Source organism: Chrysochloris asiatica, unplaced genomic scaffold, assembly GCF_000296735.1.
Source record: "Chrysochloris asiatica unplaced genomic scaffold, ChrAsi1.0 scaffold00097, whole genome shotgun sequence".
NCBI lineage: Eukaryota > Metazoa > Chordata > Mammalia > Afrosoricida > Chrysochloridae > Chrysochloris > Chrysochloris asiatica.
Window position 1 is genome coordinate 10,680,551 of NW_006408615.1, and position 6,232 is coordinate 10,686,782.

The following is a 6,232-nucleotide window of genomic DNA, read 5'->3' on the forward strand; positions in this document are numbered from 1 at the left end:
TTCCTTGGAAATGCCCAGGTGGTTTGTCATCGGCCTTCCCCCATCTCTGCTCTCCTCCCTTATTTAATCTCTTTTATATATCACAGGGTCATTAGGATCAGAATCGACCCTATGGAAGTCAATTTGGTTTGGGTTTTATAGAATAAAAGATTTTGCCTCACGATTCCCCTGACACAAATCCTACCTCATTTACAAGAAAACCCTTTCCCAGATGGGATTATAAGCACAGGCTTAGAGGTTAGGATTTACAATACATATTTTGTTGTTGTTGTTGTTAAGTGCCATTGAGTCAGTTCCAACTCATAGCGACCCTATATAGGGTTTCTGAGAAGTGGCTGATGGATTTGAACCGACAAACTTGCAATTCAAACCAACCTTACAGTCCAGTGCATTATCCTACAATGCTATGTTGTTGTTGTTGTTTGTAAATCAAGTTAATGCTGAACCATAGTAACCCTGTATAGGGTTTCCGAAGAGCAATTGGTGAGCTTGAACCACCGATCTTGTAGTTCAAAGTGACTTTGCAGTCCAGCTTATTAACCCACAGCACCACACCAGGACTCCACAGTGCTAATTTGTTGTTGTTGTTGTTGTTGTTAAGTGCCATCAAGTCAGTTCCAACTCATAGTGACCCTGTATTGGGTTTCCGAGGAGCAGCTGGTGAGCTTGAACCTTGCAGTTCAAATGGCTTTGTAGTCTGGCGCATTAATCCACAAGGCCACACAAGGAGCCTCAGTAGCATAGTGGTTACAAGTCGGGCTGATAACCTCAAGGTCAGCAGTTGTGTGGGAAAAAGAGGAGGCTTTCTGCACCCGTAAAGATTTATAGCCTTGGAAATCCTGTATAGGGTCGTTATGAGTTGGAATCGACTCCACAACACACCACCACCAGCGCTACTTTGTTGTTGTTAAGTGCCGTCAAGTCAATTCCAACCCATAGCAACCCTGTATAGGGTTTCCGAGGAGAAGTTGGTGAGTTTGAACCACCGACCTTGCAGTTCAAATGACTTTGCAGTCTGCACATTCGCCCACAGCACCACACTAGGACTCCAGCGCTACTTTAGGGGCACAAAATTCAATCCATACACGTTCAATGAGCATAAATTCTGTCCCAGAGTCAGTCAAATCAAGACTGAATTTTCCCAAAAGAACTTGCCTTGAGAAAATCAAACTCCTCCACAAGCAGAAAACAGATGTGTTTGTAGAACATGGACTTCTAGTCACACAGAACTAACGTCCAGTCCCCTGAGGGTTTTGTGTGGTCTCTTTTCAGAACTAGCCGCAGGTAAGAGCAGAACGGGTAAGAGCAGCTCTAGACCCAGACTGCCTGCTTTGAATCCTGACTCCATAGCCTTTCTGAGCCTCAGTTTCCTCATCTATCAAATAGGGCTAATTACAGCCACTCTGTCCCTGGTGGGAGGAGTCAGGCAGCTGTGTGGCTGCTCCACTCATGGTGGCCCTAGCCCTTCTGGCCAAGTCCATTTTCATTTCCTTCCAAACAAGCCAAACCCAGCTGACTCAGTGATTCTGCAGAGGAAGGGACCAGAGGAGGGAAACACAAAACAAGGCTAGGATGCAGCATCTCGAGCGGTTCCTGTCAGTGGGAACTCTCACCACGGTGCTGGTTCTGTGCCTCATCTCTCAGCCTCCCCAGAAGAGCAGAAAATGGCTGCCATGGTCTTCTCTTGACCATGGGAGTCTCCCCCTGCCTGGCACCGCTAGGGAACAAGAGTTGTGAGGCTGGGAAGAGGCTGCACTGGACCCAGCCCCCACCACCCCGTGCTGCGTCCCCTGAACAAGCCGCGGAACCCTAACTTTCTTGTCAGCTACACATCCCTGGCTCTTCAGTGATCAAAAACAGACACAACTGTAATAAAACAAGTGCCAGGCAGACAAACAGGAGGGAGGCTCAGCCGTGCCCTCAGAGGGCCCCAGGCCAGTGGGGGAAACAGACCCACAGACACAGGTAACGTGGGAGTCCATCTTGTGCTTATTAATCACGTGCCAGCCTGTGAGCCAAGCCCTTTACCCCATTTCCTTATATCACCCTGAAAACAACCTCATACAATAATTATCACTCACATCCCCATTCTTCAGAACAGTAAACTGAGGCTCAGAGAGGTGACAAGACTTGCTGAGGTCATACAGCTTGTCAGGTGTGGGGCTGGTAGGAGATCCCTGTCTTTCCCTCTTCTGAACCCTGGAGATATTTTGGGGGGGTGGGGGGGTGGGTGTGGTAGAGAAAGACCTTGGGCGGGAGGCAGGGCCAGCAATTCCCTGCAAGCACCTGCCCCCACAGAAGGAAAATCAGTGGGTGGAAGAATTGGGGAGTCAGGACTCGGGGTTCTATTTCTGGCTTTGCGCTGACTCAGACCATGACCTTGGGTGAGTCACTCACCAACTCTGTTAAACTTCACAACAACTGCCCCCAATAAAACACCCCAGCCCTAGGCCCCCATTATGGGGGAGCAGACACAGGGGAGAGTGAGTGTTGTTACTTAAAATCGGAAGGGCAGGGAACTCGGGTGAGGACAGAAAGGCTTTCTGAGCAACCTGGTCTTGTCCACCTTGGGCCCCAGGAGGTGAGGAAACAGCCTAGAGACCACTTTCCAGAACCAGGTACATCCTGGTTCTTTCATCCCCCCATCGTCCTAGACACTCCCCAAAATACCTCAGAGCCAGACTGTTCTTGCAGCTGGAGGTGACCTAGTTAATCCTGGTTCCTCCCCCTCCCACAGTGTGTGTGTGTGTGTGTATGTGTGTGTGTGTGGTGGGGGGTGCCCAGCCAACACTCAGAATGAATTATTCAAGAGAGCTTTGTCATGGGCCCAGACTACCCTGAGGCTACAGTGATGAACGCCTTTGATTTCTTTGGCATGCTAGGGGTGAGGACACCCTGCTCACACCTCAGCTCTACCTCTGCCTAGCTGTGTGACCCTGGGCAAGTCACTTCCCCACTCTGAGTCCTCCTCCAGACTCACAGAGAGTGGCTGAGCCTGAACTGAAAAACGGGTCAACCTGTCCTCAAGCTCACCAGTTTTCCAGCATGTCATGTTGCACACTGGTGACCTATGTCTGTGTGAGTTTGGTGACCCCTATTTTACTGCTCTGGACAGACCAGGGTCTGAAATGCCCCAGCCCCTCCCTCACAAGTCTCTGGCTCCAGGTCCAGGTGATCATCCCCACCTTGGCTGGCTCAGCCAGGCCCTGAGCGCCCTCTACTGGATGTACTCAGAGGCTGGCAGCACGCCCCACAGTATCTCTAGCCCTCTGGGACCTCCAGAAGCTCCAAGGCAGCCAGCATGCAGAACATCGCACACCTTCTGTCTCCAGGCCGGGAAATGGCCTTTGTAGCCCAAACTGCCCTCTGCTTCTTCCAGGCCCCTGTGCAGTCAGCTCCCTCTTCCACCTGTCTCTTTTGGGGTGGGCAGACAGCCGGAAGGGCAGATCTGGGGAACAGATGTTTGGGGAAAGGGTTTCAAAGAAATGGGAAGGAGGGCAGGGCAAGGCTAGGAGGAGGAAACATCCAGAATTTGGATGGTCCAGAGCATCTAAGGTGAAGTAGGTTTGGGGAACCGAACCGGCTCTCCATCCCCCAGGTGGCTGGAGACCGCCCCTTCCCAAGGAGAGCCCCCATTGGATGTCATCCAGGCGGGCTCGGGCTCGGTGCCAAGCTCCCGGAGAGGTTGCCCACCCCCCGCGGCCCGCACTTCCTCCTCCCCTCCCCCAGCCCCTCGTTCACACTCTGTATTTATTATTGTTCTCGCCCAGCGCTCCCTCCCCTCTCCCTAGGAAGAGCATACAGGCTGGCAGCTTGGCAGGAACCTGCTGTCTCCCTGGTGGATGCCAGCATTACCCCTTACCTCTGCCTGGGCTCCCCGGGCCAGGATCAGGTCACTCCCCCCGAGCTGCCCTGAGCCCCTGCAGGGTCGGCCCAGAAGCCCTCACCCTGGCTTATCACCCCAGCCCTCCCGGGGGCTGCGCCCTGGCAAGGGGCGAGGTCAGAGGAGACCCGCAGGCAGGCAGAGGCGTGGCTTTGACCGAGGCAAAGGCCCTGTCGGTCTGGGAGGCACCCAGGGGAAATAATAACATGGAATCACCTCACTAGGTCAATTAACACAATTGTCCCCATCACAGTGGGGGGATAAAATAGAGTCGGGATAAGACAGCTGCTCCAGAGCCAACTGTCTACCAGCCCCAGGCCCAAATTCCAAGGATGCTCCGGTGCCCGGTTCCCCCGGTCATCTGTTAGGAGTAGCTCTCCAGTCCTCATCCCTCCCCTGGTTCCCAGGCAGGAGGCTGCGGTTTCCTAGGTGTCTGCAGTTCTCTGCCTCTTAGCCAGACAGTCACATACACAGAGACACACATACGGAGCCATACAGCCTCAGCCTCCCTGGGGACAGAGGGGAGGGAGTCAGGGGTTCACCTCCTCCAATGTCCCTCACTAAGCTGCCAGGGCTGGTCCAGCCCCCGGGAAGGTCTCCACCTTTCCAGCCCAGACCCTCACCCCATGATGTCCCTCCCTCCCTCACCCCTACCACCGCCTCCTCCGCCCAGCCCCTTACCTTCTCCCAAGCAACTGGGACCAGCACTGGCCTTCAGCACTCAACCTCTCTCGACGCTGGTTGCTGGCAGCAAGGGGTGGGTCTGAAAGAAGTGGCGCGCGCGTGTGTCTCTGCGTGTGTAGGTCTCTGTGTGTGAGCATGCGGCACCTCGGCCCCTCACTCACTCACACACGCCTCTTCCTGACGTCAGCGAGAGCAGAAGGGAGGGACCGGGATGAGAATTTGTACTCCCAGCTTAAAGGGACATCAGGCCTTATCGCTTCTGGTCCAGACAGCCCCTCCTGATTCAGGCACAGACTGGGTGTGAGAGTTAGTTACTTCTCCCGGGGCCCCAAAGCTTCTGTTTTGGGAAAGTGGCGTTTATTGAGAGGCCATGCTATAATTTGTCCTGCCAGCCAAATCGGGCAGCGTCCTGGTCCTGAGGAATGCAGGGGAGGAACAGCTGGAGACAGCCTGCATTCCTGACAATTAGAGAGAACCTCAGAGTGGGGTGTGTGTGTGTAAGTGTGTGTGTGTGCTGGGATCACTCGGGATGGGGAGTGAGGTGGTGGGTCTGGGAGAATGGAGACACTGCTTCAGACAAGGGTGGGTGAACAGGCTCCCAGGGGCTGTCAGACACTCCTCTCTCCTCCAGACCTACAGTGTCCCATCTTCCTTTAGGGGGTCTCAGGCCTGTCCACTCATGTGTCTCCCAGACCCTTGTGAATTAATAAATGTAGACAAGTCAGATAATTCATCTCTTTCTCGGGTCCTTGAGCTATTTCTATAGAATTTCATTCAAGAGCACCGTATGGGAGTGATAACCGATCTACACACACACACACACACACAAATCTTGGGAGCAGTGAACATCTGTTCACTAGTACCCAGTTAGATAGCTATCCGCTTCTGAGAGAGCTTGGGTTTCCACATCTGGCAAGCTCTGGGTTTAAATATCAGCTCCAGCACTTCCATGCTGTGTGACCTTGAACAAGTCACATTACATCTCTAACCCCCCTTGACCTTATCTATAAAAGGAATGTAAGCCCAGGGCCTGACCTCAAGGAGGCCTCCACAAAGCAAACTTCTCCTCAGATTCATTTGGAAAGCACTTCTGAGGCAGGCTGGCATTTTCCAAAGGATCTTATTAAATTAAAAGGGAGTTAAAATAAAAACAACCTAATAAATTACAAACAATTAATGAAAATAGTGAAGATGTTCCTGCATGCCAGAGAATGTACTTTGCCTTAATTCCAATCATTCATTATTCTCATGCCCATTTTGTTGTTGTTGTTGTTAGGTGCCATGGAGTCCATACTGACTCATAGCGACCTTATGCACAATAGAACTAAACACTGCCCGATCCTGGGCCAACCTCACAATTGTTGCCACACTTGAGCCCATTGATGCTGCCACTTGGCCAATCCGTCTCGCTGGGGGTCTTCCTTTTTTTCTCAGACCCTCCACCTTACCAAACATGATTATCCTTCTCCAGCAACTGGTCCCTCCTGACAAAGTATGAGAGATGAAATTTGGCCATCCTGGCCTCCAAGGAGCACTCCAGCTGCACTTTTTCCAACACAGATCTGTTTGTTCTTTTGGCAGCCCATGGCACTTTCAATAATCTCCTCCAATAAGGAGCTCTGGTAGCGTAGTGGTTACGAATCGGGCTGCGAACCTTAAGGTCAG